Here is a 14,680-nt window from a genome sequence, read left to right as displayed (position 1 = left end):
CTTCTTCCCTCCTTAGTGTGTTTGCTGTTTCGCATACCACTAATTTTAGTGCAAAAAATAGCTGGAGGGACAAGTACATTTGTAGTGAGGGGAAAGATGTTACATTTTTCACCCGACGCAAACAGTGAAGTAAACAAAAGGCCCATGGAAGATTCAAAATAATGCCACTGAGAAAAGAATGTTTCCAGACTCTGGTTTCAGGAAAAGGGACCTGTCTGCTCTCTGTGTATCAAAGAAGGTTATCGGGAGTTCTGGATCAGCACCAGAGTAACATGGCAATTCTGAAATAAACAGTCTGCTTCATATCTGGTAAGTCAGATGTAGGCAGGCAAAGGAAAATGTTGGTATGGGGTGCAAAGTTCCTGAACTGTTCCTCTTCAATCTAAAAACTATTTGCAACACTTTTGAACACTGGAACGCCAACAAAAGTTTGCTGCTTATCTCTTGGAACAGAAAGAGCTACTGGATATGTACCGTTGGAGGAGCATTCCTATGGCACCTAAAGCTCACGCTCATGACAGTGAATTAAAATTGATATTTTATTATTTGGCTATTTTTAAATATTCTCCAGCCTTGTTAAGTAGTGTGGCAAAATAGTTGGGCTCACAGCTTTGTAAAAAAAAAACTTTACAGATGTGACATTTAACGGATTAAGGAGGATCCGGGGACAAGGCACGTTAAACAGAACATACGTTTTAATAACAAGCACGACTCAACACACACACAAACACACTGACGATATGACACAAGACTTATATACACTCATGACAATTACACACAACAAGATTCAGGTGCACAACATAAGAGGGCGTGGCAATATGGACACGCACACAGACACAGACACACACAGACACACACACATGGGGGGGGGAGGGGCTGTAACCTGACAGAGCCCCCCCTCAAGGGTGCGACTCCCGGTGCGCCAGCCTACTGGTCTGTGGCCCCGAGACCAACGCCAAAAGGTGATGTCGGAGGACCAGACAACCCGCTACAGGCCAGCACGAGCAGGGTAGCGGGGGGGAAGGAAGGGGACCAAGACGATGACAGACACAGGGACGCACACACTGACGGGCACGGGCACAGACACAAAGGGGAACAAGGTGACCGGTACATTTAGCATAATAGGAACAGACACAGTGACAGGGACAGGCACATGAACAACACCACCCACAGTCAATAGTCCAGGGAAGGGTGAAGGAACCCCAACCAGTCCCCCAGTCGTCGGCTAGGTTGAAGACTGTCCAGCCTGGCAGGAAGTGTTGCTCACCAGCCTAGGTAGCAGCGACTATCCTGGTTCTGGTACTGGTGCCGCTGCCTTTTTGCCTGCACGAGGCTTCGGCATAGGCACATATGCTCTGGAGCTCTTTGCCTCAGGCGGGGGAGTGTCCTTATCTGACAATGGTGCCTCCCTGCTAGCCACCCATGTTAGCCTGCTCGCACCTGGGCGGCATGCCCTGAGCGGTGCCTTGGGTGCTGGAGGCTCCTTGCTCTCTGAGCTTTTGGCGTCGCCATGGGAGGGAAGATCCCTATGAGGGTACGCTTCCTCCTCACAATCAGAACCCCTATCTGACTGCAGAGAGACGTCGCTGCATTCCTCTGTCTCTCAGTAATCTGTGTCTCCCCTATGATCGTCCAGGTAGTGGTCGTAGGACCCAGCAGAGCCCATCTCCGAGTACTGGTCCTCTTGGACCGGCTGTTCTCCGCAGGACTCTGCACCGTCCAATCCTGGACCATACACAAAATCAATCAGCGGGTTCCCCCCTCCCAGTAGCTCCATGAAGCGAAGCCAGGATGAGGGAACGTCTTACTGCTGGAACGTAGGGGTCCACAGAGTCCAACTCTGAGGACTGGAAATCATTATACCAGTCCCGGTCGTCTGCCGGGGTTCCGTATGAATCCCCTGCTTCCACACCTGGAGTCAAGAGGGTGCCCAAGATCACGGGAGACTTCACTGCATGTACTGTGGGAGGGCATTGACTTCCTTTCCTCCCCCTCTTTTTCTTGCCTTTCCCAGGCATCCTCAGACAGTCTGTGTTTCTGTAACATTTAACAGGTTAAGGAGGATGCAAGGACGAGGCACGTTAAACAGAATATACATTTTAATCACAAGCACGATTCAACATATACACAAACACACTACGTGAGTCAAACACTGACAAGTTTGACGATATGACCCAAGACTTATATACACTCATGACAATTACACACAAGGATCAGGTGCACAACACAAGAGGGCGTGGCAATACGGACACGCACACAGAAACAAACACACACAGACACACACACACACGAGGGGGGGAGGGGCCGTACCGTGACAACAGCAAAGTTTGTTGTGATGCAGTGGTCTCTCAGATGCTCTTGCTACAACATGATCACAGGAATTACAAATTTGTAAGAATTTGGAGAACTAAACACTTCTGAAAATAACAATTTGTTAAACTTAAGGTGAGTTATGCATTTAGTATTTGCACCTTTTCTTATGACTTCATTCATATGAAATGCAACACCATCTTTCTCATTCTCTGTAATTTGTATGATTTATGAAATCAAAGGTGAGATATCTACAGTAATTTATGGATGTTGTTTCATTCAATCAGTAGGCTTTTGTTTGCCAAATTGTTGTCTTCAAGTCATCTCTCATTAGTTAACCTAGTACCATGACAATTTTGTTATAATTCAGTAATGCGCAAAGGGCAATAAAGTTGTGCATAAACCACTAGTGAACTGTAAGCAATCCATCCTGCCCCTTTGTGCATGGCCTTTGTATATTTTGGAGGATTTTTGGCTTCCAATTAGATTCCACTGTACTGCCATGATCTGAATGCTCTAAATTATTTCACAGTTTATTGCTTGGCATAGTAATAAATTTGGTTAATCTTTTAGGTCTGCACGTAATTGCTTTTGTAAAAGCAGAAGGTATCTACTGTTAATGCACAGGCTATAATGTTAAATATTCTGCATATGAATTCCCAGATTTTGTATGATAATGCAGGGTTAGCTGTTTCTGGCCAGTACAAATGTTATTTTGTCCTAACGTTTTAAGGTAATTTGAGCTACAAAATATATTATAACCAACCAAGCAAGAATTAAGCCAATAAAACATAATCAATGTCTATGATATAGTTTATGGAGTCAGATCCCTTCATTCATTAAGTTCCCAGGTGTATTAAACCTCAAACGCAGGTCGGGTAATAAGGAACCAACCCTAACAGTCAAAAATGTCCCACATTTGGCTACTGGGTGGATAGTTTAGTGAAGACATTTCACGACTTATCCAAGTGAGTTCATACATTCTTTTTGTCATTGGTTGGCTTGATTTATTGATTTAAACATTAAATCCCATCATAGTGGCAAAACATTTTGAAGATGCTACCTTGAGCCAATCACCTCCACATCAAGGGCTTTGACTCCATTGAGCCTTGAACCCATCCTCCTGATACCTTGAACCCCATCACCTTAAGTCTAACAGCTTTAACTCCTTGAGCCCCATCACCTTGATTCATCAAGCCCCATCACCATGACTCACTGAGCCCCATCGCCTTGACTCCAAGGGGTTTGGCTCCGTGAGTTTCATCATCTTGACTCTTCAGGCCCTTCAGGCCCCTGACTCCAAGGGGTTTCATATTTTTTTTGTCACTGATTGGCTTTATTTATTCATTTACAAAATATAGCTCCACAGAAGAGTGGCAAAATGTTTACCTCGAGCCCTATCAGCATGACTTACATCAATTACACAGTTTAAATGACCTGGATCATCCACATGACTGAGCACCTCCACAGACAATGCCATGGGTCATTTCCTCAAAAAAGATGCATCGAATGCATTTCAATTTTCATGTGTGTATGATTCACACATCCTGAGACTATTTTAGCCAGGTAACATTATCCAGCTTGGACAGCAGAAGCAAGTGCTCATGTAATTTGCTTGATTTGCTGGGGGAATGTGTTTGTGTGTCCGTTTTCCTAGTGAATAAAACATTACATGGGCTTGTGTTGGGGGCCACAATGATAGTCACTGCATTGCCCTTGTGGAAACCTTGTTCTTCAGCAGAACCTTTGATCTTAATCTGCTAAAGTGCATTATGCCCATGACTGTTTGTCTGGTTGATCTTTGAGGGTTTTGTTTTCATGCACATGGTCATAGTGCTTGTCCATGCACTTGACATATTGTTGCACTGTGTGTGCATAACTGTTCATGTACACGGTCTCAGTTGCCATTTGAGCTGTCTGATTTCATATGGAACTTCCTCTAGTTTGATCTCCAAATCAAATTAGCTCACGCAAGACATTCAATTTGGCTCATCATTGAATTGGACCCATGAAACTACTGAGGAAGCACCGGGAGTCATTGCCATTAATATTCATTTCTTCTTTGGTGGACTAAGCCATTTAGTGGGGCATCATTGAGGTGATATATAGCTTATCACACCCCAGCATGGAACTGACATATAATGTGGACTAGTTGAGATCCCGAGGGGAACTTTGTCGTGTCATTATGATTCAATTTGGGGATTGCATGGGAGCACCCTCAAGTTATAAATCAGATCAGGAGCAGAAGATTTGTTGTATAATTTACCAAACACTTTTTATACTCGCTTGCTCCGTATCTCCTAAAAAAGCATCTTTTTTTCAGAGAAATTATTGTAAAATCATATTGCCCCCAGCATCTAGGGTTTGGGTGCTTATTGTTGAATGGACAAAGTGTAAGCCCCCTGAGCTATCCAGAACAACAACATACAACTATGCATTTTTGAATTTTTCATAAAGGCAGCAAACATGCACAAGGTTTTTCATTTTCTCATATATAACATAGATAGATGTGCAATGAAATACCATAAATTGTGTTTTTTGTGTATTTAAAATGATTCATAGCTTGCAACAAGCAGAGTTTGTGTGTGAATACTACACCCAAATTTGTAAAAGTTCCAAAACAAGCTCTCAGGTCATAGAATTTATTGCTGTGTTTCTGTATGGATTCTCATCAACATTGTTGAATTAAAACAGTTAAGTTTTTTCAGCTGTCATAGACTGATATTGAAGGGGAAAATATACTATTAGGAAAGCGCAAACATTTAAGAGTGTTTGGGTCTTTCTGCATTCTCAGCGACCGGGCTGTAAAAAAGTGAGACCGAAACAAATACTGCCCATCATGAATAAAGGTTAATGCAATTAATCCTGGGCAATAAACATTTCAGGAGTTAAAGCTTTATATACCTCGTGACAGTGCATGCAAGTGTGCTGTGCACTTTATTGTGTATATTAAGACTTCCCTCAGCATTTCTTTTTAGATGGCCTTTATGAACCTTTATTAATCTGGAATTCATTGCTGTATTTTAAATGGCATCTTTTTCCTCACTGAAGAAATTGTGATTTGGTAGACCGGCGTGAGGCAGGGAAATTAGATGCCAGCTTAGATGTTGTACAGTTGGCAATGTACTGTACATAGTTAATAGTTTATTTACAGTCTAATAGTCATGAGTTAGTGAGAATTTTGCCATGACTTAATGGTGCTTCTAATTAATGGCTAAGCCCACTAGCAACTCCAACACTTTATTAGTGCTTTTACAACCCCTCTGAAGTATGTTCAAATGATTTATCTTTATTTGTATTCTTCCTTGCCTCCTCCCTCAACAAACAGAGGCAGAGACAGACCGTCAGACTTGGGCATAAATCCTGTGTCAAAACAATTTTATATGCAGTTATAAAACATGGCAAGAGTATTATTTATACATGGAGCAAATCCTTTTATTTTTTTTACTAAAGGTTTTACTCATTATTCAACTTGGAGTACCACTCACCTACCCAGCTGTGTGGCACAGCCTGTCATGGCTAGATCAGCTACATCCGCATCCCAGTACTGAGTGGCCCAGCTGTATATCTGTGCAGTCCTCTGGTGGTCTATTAGGACTGCAACGTTTTCATTGCTCACTTTGACAAGACTGCAGTGTGGGGGCAGCTGGCATGATGCTTTGGCCTGGGTCTTATTTACTGCGATATTGATTATGGTTTTTGTCCATTGCCAGGAAGGCTTGAACCAGGAGGCCATTCAACTTGCACACTCCAAGGATAGAGCTTTTTACATTAACAGAGAGGCCTCAGCCATGATATTTCAAATCAATTAGTTGGGGGGCGGAGTTCCACCACAACACACAGGGCTCTGGGCATTTTTGTGAAATGACTGGAATACAAACTTTTAGCTTAAGTCTCCCAGATCTGTGTTTACAGAGATCTGTGTTTACAGAGACCAGGCAATTATGTCTGAAAGGAAACATTGTGTGGAACAACGAATTAGAGTGGCAAATTTATTTCCAACAATGTAAATTCTGCACCACTTCATGAGGCATTTGCCCTCTTGGGTGCTTTCCTCTGAAGAAAAACTGGCACTCTTGTAACCTCTTCATGCTAATTTGAGGAGAAAGTTACAAAATGGGACCCACTCCCACCTGTCTTACACATATGAGTCTAAAACCATAACACTAAAACTTAAAATATTATTGCCTTCTTGTACATCATATTAAAGGCTGCTTATTAAAGGCCAGGCACTTACTCCTGTCTTAGGTGCACTTAATTTGCACTATAATGAAATCAACACGATTTACACACCCCAATATAATTCCCCTAACAACCAAACATAAAGTACATAAAGCATGTCCTTGATCTGAGAAACATCTAAAGCATTTATTTTCCTCCAGCATGTAGGAAGTGATGAAGAAAGGCAGGTGCATGCAAGGTAAATCGGCATTCATTAGACTAGGCTGACCCTTTGGCTAGTATTCGGCATGTGACGCAACTAACTCAGACATTTAATTAAATTCCCCTGTTGTGTAGTGCTGGGGTGTGAATGGAGATCCAGATTCGGAGGGTCTAAAAGTGAGCAGCTTTCCCTCCTGTGATCCAGACTGCAAACATGCCCTTTCGTGCCAGTCCATTGACTGACAACAGGCCAAGCAGCGTTTTGGGAATGTATGGGCTGCTTTGGCCATGAAATCATTTCAGATTTTTTGTAGGATGTCATCCACATGTCTTCAATATTCTGGCTCTTGAGGGCTGTTTACTATTTATTTATTTCAAACAAAGTCTTTGCAATCTGCAAGGTTCTTTGCCTTTGGAGAATCACAGTAAATGGTGGATTCAAGTTGGTCCAGATTTTGACAGTTACCTTAATAAAATGAAAGCTTTTGCTGTGAATTATTTGTGCAGCATGCACTTTAGGGAGCTTTTGTTCCAGTTTTGATATTTGCCCTTTGTATAAAATAAGTTTATGTATCATTTTGCTTTTCAAAAGACAAATCATATTAGTTTGCGTGATTTTGTTACTATTGCAGGCTGGATTCCTTTTAATTTTGCTGAGAAAATTACATTCTGTAAAGATCTCACCTGAATTAGATCATCTTCAGAGAATGAGGCACCTTTCACCTAACTGTATGATACGTGACAAAAGTAAATGCCATATGATTATATCACTGTGCTATGGTACATAGTCCTGGGCATGTGGATTGCACTTGGGATGAGGGAGATGAAAAAGATTTATGGAATGCCTACCAAGAAACGCAATGCTGTTCTGAAGTACTTAGACCTTTTTAAATTCATGGCATACTAATAATTGGCTAAAATATTCAAAGACTATTGCTTTTTAAAGTGCATTACACATTGTACACCAGAATGTCTACACCGCAACACATCAGGACTGAATTAGCTTTTGTGTGCATTTAAGTCCTACTGAACAATAAAACTATAAGACTTAATTCAGCAGTGGGGATTTTGCAAGTCAAAAACAACTCTTTAACGGTTTCATTAGCTGTGTTATACACTTTTCACAATATGATCAAATATATGTTTTATTCAAGTGTGGATTTCATTGTAATTCATAAAGTAATTGTCTGCAAGGATGGCTCAGGGCAGGGATTTTAGAGACAAACTATAAGGTTGTAATTGGGCACTATGTAACTGAGTAAGTTATTAGATATAGCCTGGAGCCAGATAGCATAACATAGATTCCATAAATCAGTGTAGCTGAAATAATATAGCACAGCCATATTTCTAAAGTGGTTAAAAAATTCAATAACAAGTACAATATGCTGGATGCTAACACAAATAAACCCCTTGCAAACTTATTGAAAGTTCTTGCTTTCTGGGTAGTTTTTGGATATCAATTTCTATTGTTATTATTATATTTAATAATGATCTGTTCAGGAAAGTGTACCGTAGAGCACAACTGTGTGTTATAGAGGTTTAACTGTTCCTCCAACAACAATGAAGGGGTGAGCTTTAATTTAAATCATGGTCCTCACAATGAACTATAATGTAATTTCATAGTCTGAGTATAATGTGCCAGAAGCTGGGCAATTGAATCTTATTCAGATGAATCACAATGAAAGAGCATCAGTGTCAGCATCTTAAAAAGGTGTCACAGCATATGATTCTCTCATTATCGGAGTATACACTGAAATGCTGTTCAAAGAAAGAATCTGAAGTCCACTTTGATGGGTGCCCTTTGACTGGTGTGACAGCAGCCAGTTGACCTATCTCCCATAAGATCAAAGCCCATGCTCTTTTATCCTGAAATGTCATGCAGCAAATATTACTTGCCTACATGGATCAGAACGCATGGCATTCCTTCGCTCTGCCCGCCTCAGGGTGCTTTTGATATTTGAAAGGCACCTGTCGACTTAATAAGTAGTAAGAGTAGAATCCTGTGTAACATGTAATTGCACTTGTTCAGTAAAGTAATACAGGGTAGTTATCTTCTATGCTTAAATAGCATTCATGTACTATAGCTATGTGAAATGTAAATGATTCTATTTACAATTAAATCCAAACTGTAAAATTCTAAGTTTTAAGTTTTTCCCCCATTTTGTATTGTGGTGAATCTTGTATATATTAAGCATACCATGGAGGAATTCAAGGTAGCAATCATCTGGTTATCTGTGTAACTCACCCACAGTCACTGGAATTGATTGTTATTTTGGGACAATTCTCCAGACTGCTGCATTTGTGCTGTAAGACACCATTCAGGTAATTGCACATATACACAGAATAAGATGAATGAAACAGGATAAAATATCCTATGCCATTAGAGCTCCATTAGACCTTCAAATAGTACTCTGCTTACTCTCAGCAACCACAATATCACAAGCTCTTCTCAGAGGTCACACCTCTGTTTTTTTTTGGTATTTCATTGAATTCGTTGAAGCCTAAGACACCTCCAGAAGGCTCAATAGTGAGGTCTGGGAACCAGCGTCACCCCCTCCAAGACCACTTTTACTCCAAGTCGCACCCTGCCACTAGCAAACAGAACCTGAAAAATCCATGATGGCCTTCGCAGCACCTAAGGAATTATTGACCTTTAATTTGAATTTAAGTATTCAAATTCTTTCAGATTCAGATCCTGGAAAGCCACATGAAGGGCTGGGGCTTGATTAGATGATGATTTGAAACATGTGCTAGAGCAGAGAGAATGCTAAACTGGTCACTGTCTGTTTGTGTAAGCTGTCAGCACAGACCACTTCATTATGTAATACATGATGTGAGAGCACAGGCTGTGCCAGAGGTCAGATACTCCAGTGTTCATCCTCCCTGCTCCAGCCAGCATCGCTGGAGTTACTCGCTGTGAAAGTTTAGCACTCGGTCCTTGGTGTAAACTCACAGTGATTTGTTGTACAGTTGAGAGTTGTTTTTCTGCTCGTATATTTCTCTGCTCTACTACACCTGAGCATCTCAGGGAGCAAAAGCTACAAGATCCATGTCAACACGATCCTGGCCTAAAAACAACCAGACACATGTCAGTTCCCAAGGAGAAGGAAGGCCAGATTGACCTGTTGTGTAGCTACAATATCTATGGTGAGAAAAAAAAAAAGCCTCACAGATTGAAAGAGACCAAAAGAAAGTGAAAGGAGAGAGTGAAGGGCATTGTGGGCAGAACAGCATGATAATGAAAAGAAACATATAAAAAATTTCAGCCCCTCCATAGCTCTGTGATGATTCAGAGAGATCCTTCTCATTATTAATAATACTGCCGAATTTGCCCAGAAGTAAGGCTACGGGCTTCTGTGCTACAGATAAGTTTAACTGATTAACTGCATAAGCAAGGTTAAAAGCAGTGGGACAGTGATGATGGCAAATCATCATTTGCACTGTATTTAACTACTCTACCAACCACAAAACAAGGACTTCTTACCTTCTTTGTTCTGTTCTGCTATCCTTAATGCTCTGTGATGTTTACAATTTTTATATATGTAATATTTCCTAAACTATAATATAATGAGTGCTGGCCACCGCACACACCATTGATCAAATGAGTAATTTTGAAGTAATGTATACATATTGTTTACTGTCTGATACTTAACTGTCTGATCTTTTTGACAGTACTCTAATACCCTCTTAATATTACTATCAACATTTCCTCCCCTGGGAAATTTTTAGTAGAAACAACTCTCTATCATTACCTGGAGTAGTTATATGATGTTTTACAAGGTGTACAAAAACTACATAAAATTGATTTGGGGGAAATTATTGTCGCATCATAATTTCATTTTTTATTCACAGAACGTTCCTGAACAGGTTTTACATTAAAGGGTCTAATGACTGTGAGAAGTCAGTGAGATCTTGCCCTTGTCTCAAGGCCACATTTCTTCCTACCAATATAAGGACATGCTCTGGCACAGATGCACTCTCTCATGGCTCTCTTCACTGGTCAACAGCGATTTTGCTTCCTGCAAAAAATACTTGCTGAATCCAACTATGTTTTCAGAATTCCTCCATCACCCATAGTGTTTGTTGTTCTAGTACACTCATTTGCTCATATGTCAGGTATATTATGGAAAAGCAGTACTAAAGAAATTCCCTCTTTTTTGGCAGATTACTGCTGAACAATGAGGGATGTTCCTGAGTCAAAATATATGCAAAACCCATACATACATTTTAGAAGTGCATTTGCACATGATTTAAGTGCAATAACCTTATTTATTGCCTTATTTATGAATAAGTAATATATAACTATTGTAAAATTAAATTGCCCTGTCACTTAAAAAAAACATACATGATAGAACATTTGTAAAACATATACAAATTCAGCATAAAACATATTATAAGATCCACCTATTTTAATTTGGGACACTAAAACTTCAAATTTTGTTGTCCTGTGATCTAGCCCAACCCCTAATTTTTTTAATTACCATAATTAAATACAGGGTCATATAACCCTTAACAAACACAGAAGCAGAATATGCTGCAACAGTTGTATAAAATATTAAATTTAATAAGGTTTTTTTTTTGTAAAATATGGGTTACTTTGGGAAAAATAATAAAACGTTGGGCTGAGAAGGTGGCATTAGGGTCACTTTCTTGCTTATGTAAGATGTAACTAATACTTGAGTCTTCAGAGCCTTACAGTAAAGTCAGATTCTCCTTGAGACGCATTTGGCTAGTTGTATGCATAAACACTAGTCACTTTGTTCCTGAACTTCAGTGAAGATTTATTATCGATAATGTTTATACCATTGTATAAGTTTTAACTGCCAGGAAATTGTTGAAATTGTAGTTATCATCTTAAATTTTTTAATTAAATTGATTTGTTTAATTGTAATTTTACAGCATTCATTACTGTCACCTGTCAAATAATAGGTCAGTATAATTACAATTATAATTATTGTCATGGTACGGCCCTTCCCCCCTCAAATGTGTGTGTGTGTGCGCGTGTGTGTCTGTGCGTGTGTGTCTGTGTGTCCGTATTGCCCTCTTGTATTGTGCACCTGATCCTTGTTGTGTGTAATTGTCATGAGTGTATATAAGTCTCGTGTCGTATCATCAAGGTTGTCGGTGTTTGACCCATGTAGTGTGTTTGTGTGTGTTGAGTTGTGCTTGTGATTAAAATGTATGTTCTGTTTAATGTGTCTCATCCCTGCATCCTCCTTAAACGTCACAGAAACACCAACTGACCAAGGATGCCTAGGAAAGGCAAGAAGAAGAAGGGGAGGAAAGGAAGTCAATGCCCTCCCATAGCACGTGCAGTGAAGCCTCCCATGTTCTTGGGCACCCTTCTGACTCCAGATGCGGAAGCAGGGGAGTTGTATGGAACCCCGGCGGATGACTGGGACTGGTATAACGATTTCCAGTCCTCAAAGTCAGACTCTGTAGACCCCTATGTTCCAGCGGTCAGACCTTCCCTCATCCTGGCCTTGCTTAATGGAGCTAACAGAGGGGAGGAACCCGCTGATCGATTTTGGGGGGCCCTGTGTATGGTCCGGGATTGGACGGTGTAGAGTCCTGCGGAGAACAGCCGGACCAAGAGGACCAGTACTCGGAGATGGACTCTGCTGGGTCCTACGATCCCTACCTGGATGATCATATGGGAGACACAGATTATGGAGAGACAGAGGAGTGCAGCGATGTCTGTCTGCAGTCGGAAAGGGGTTCCGATTGTGAGGAGGAAGCTCCAATGGAGGTAGAAGAGTACCCTCATAGGGATCTTCCCTCCCACGGTGATGCCAAAATCTCAGAGAGCAAGGAGCCTCCATCACCCAAGGCACCCCCCAGGGCACGCCGCCCAGGTGCGAGCTGGCTAACACGGGCAGCTAGCAGGGAGGCACCGTTGTCAAATATGGACACTCCCCCGCCTGAGGCGAGAAGCTCCAGAACGTATGCGCCTATGCCGAAGCCTCGTACAGGCAAAAAGGCAGCGGCACCAGTACCAGAACCGGGGCAGTCACTGCTACCTAGGCTGGTGAGGGACACTTCCTGCAGGCTGGTCAGTCTTTGACCCAGCCGACGACTGGGGGACTGGCTGGAGTTCCTTCCCCCTTACCTGGACTATTGAATGTGTGTGGTGTTGTTCATGTGCCTGTCCCTGTTACCGTGTCTGTCTCTATTACGCTAAATGTACCGGTCGCTTTGTTCCCCTTTGTGTCTGTGCCCGTGCCCGTCAGTGTGTGCATCCCTGGGTCTGTCATCGTCTTGGTCCCTGTCCTTCCCCCCACTACCCTGCTTGTGCTGGCCCGTGGCGGGTTGTCTGGTCCTCCGACATCGCCTTTTGGCGTTGATCTTGGGGCTGCAGCCCAGTAGGCTGGCACACCAGGAGTCGCAACCTTGTTGTGCACCTGATCCTTGTTGTGTGTAATTGTCATGAGTGTATATAAGTCTCGTGTCGTATCATCAAGGTTGTCGGTGTTTGACCCATGTAGTGTGTTTGTGTGTTGAGTGCTTGTGATTAAAACGTATGTTCTGTTTAACGTGCCTCGTCCCCGCATCTTCCTTAACCCGTTAAACGTCACAATTATAATTTTGCTGTCAACATGATAGCATAGACTGGGTTGTCCAGTAGGATGATAATTTACATAAGCTCTTGATTTCAGTAATTATTCACCATACATTGGCCTACAGAATGGAAATAGGGAGCTGTCTAATTATTCTGTTTCTTGAATAAATTATATACTTAATTGCAATGTGAATACATTGACAGTCCACACTGCAAAGAAGCAAAGAGCTAGCTTTTACTTTTTTGAGGCAAAAAATGTTGTTGATGCAACAAACCCAGTGTGGTTTTCATCATAGGGCCAGATGGATGTACTTTGCTCCAGCTTTCCAAAATCCATCATGAAGAGCTCTGTGGAGTGGCATATGGAACTACAACATGCTCAGGATCCTTTTTTTTCTCAGAATGGATCTGCCGTGTTCTATATTTACCACATTTTGCAAACTTTCTTTCTGCTATTCCTGAAATACAAGAGTTGAACAAATTCAGTCTGGCCATACCTGTTTAATGCCACAATACAAACTGTGTGATTCTCCGTGTGAATTCAACATCCTCATTTGAAGTGCAAGTAAGTACTTGCATGCAAGACCACTGCACACTGTAAACACAAAACGTCACTTCCTAGACCCTCCATGAACCTACCAAAGAAATGGTTATCAACTCTAAAAAGGAATCTGTAATCATCCGCCTGCCCCAAATGGTCTGCTGCAGTGGTGAACTCTGTTTTTAACCGACAGCAGCACTTTTCATAGTGGTAAAAAGAGATCACAGCCTCACCATTATCAGGGTCTTTTAACCCATTCAGATGGCAGCTAATCTTTCCTCATTATTTGCTGGATTGTGGCAGGATTGGCCAGGCAGCACCTGAATTAAGTCCCACTTAACAGTTTACTTTTTTGTGCCTCACCAAGCATTAGACACTATATGGCAAAAGGAACGAACATGGACAAAGAAACATTTTCACAACCTAGCAAAATGCCAATTTAAGGAAAGAAATATTTCCCTGCTAATCAGTGGAAAGACTTTTTGTGCCTGGTTCCCCACATAGCATTTTGTGGTTTTTCATTTCATTTTATGATGTAGAGGTGAGATACAGAGACATCTTCTGTAGGCTGCTGTTTCAGGTGTGGCAAAACTGTTGCGCAAACCATTTTCTTTGATGAAGTGCCTCAGTATTAAAGTAAGGGATTTGTTTGCAAACAGATAGCAATGATGGGCAACATCTCCTGAGGTGTAACCTCCAAAGAGAAAAAGGGGAAAAATGGAACGCATTCTTGTAAACAGTCAGAAAGCCACTTTCCTGATACAGTGTATTGGGGTTCTTGATGGAGGACATGTTGAAATCAGGCACACAAAGTATAATGGCACACCAACCCCACCCTCTTCAATTACTGTGCATGCTGATGTTCCTTACCTCAGAAAGGTAGGCAA

Source organism: Electrophorus electricus, chromosome 16 (assembly GCF_041902795.1).
Source record: "Electrophorus electricus isolate QZ-2024a chromosome 16, ASM4190279v1, whole genome shotgun sequence".
NCBI lineage: Eukaryota > Metazoa > Chordata > Actinopteri > Gymnotiformes > Gymnotidae > Electrophorus > Electrophorus electricus.
Note: the sequence above shows the minus strand (reverse complement) of the source record.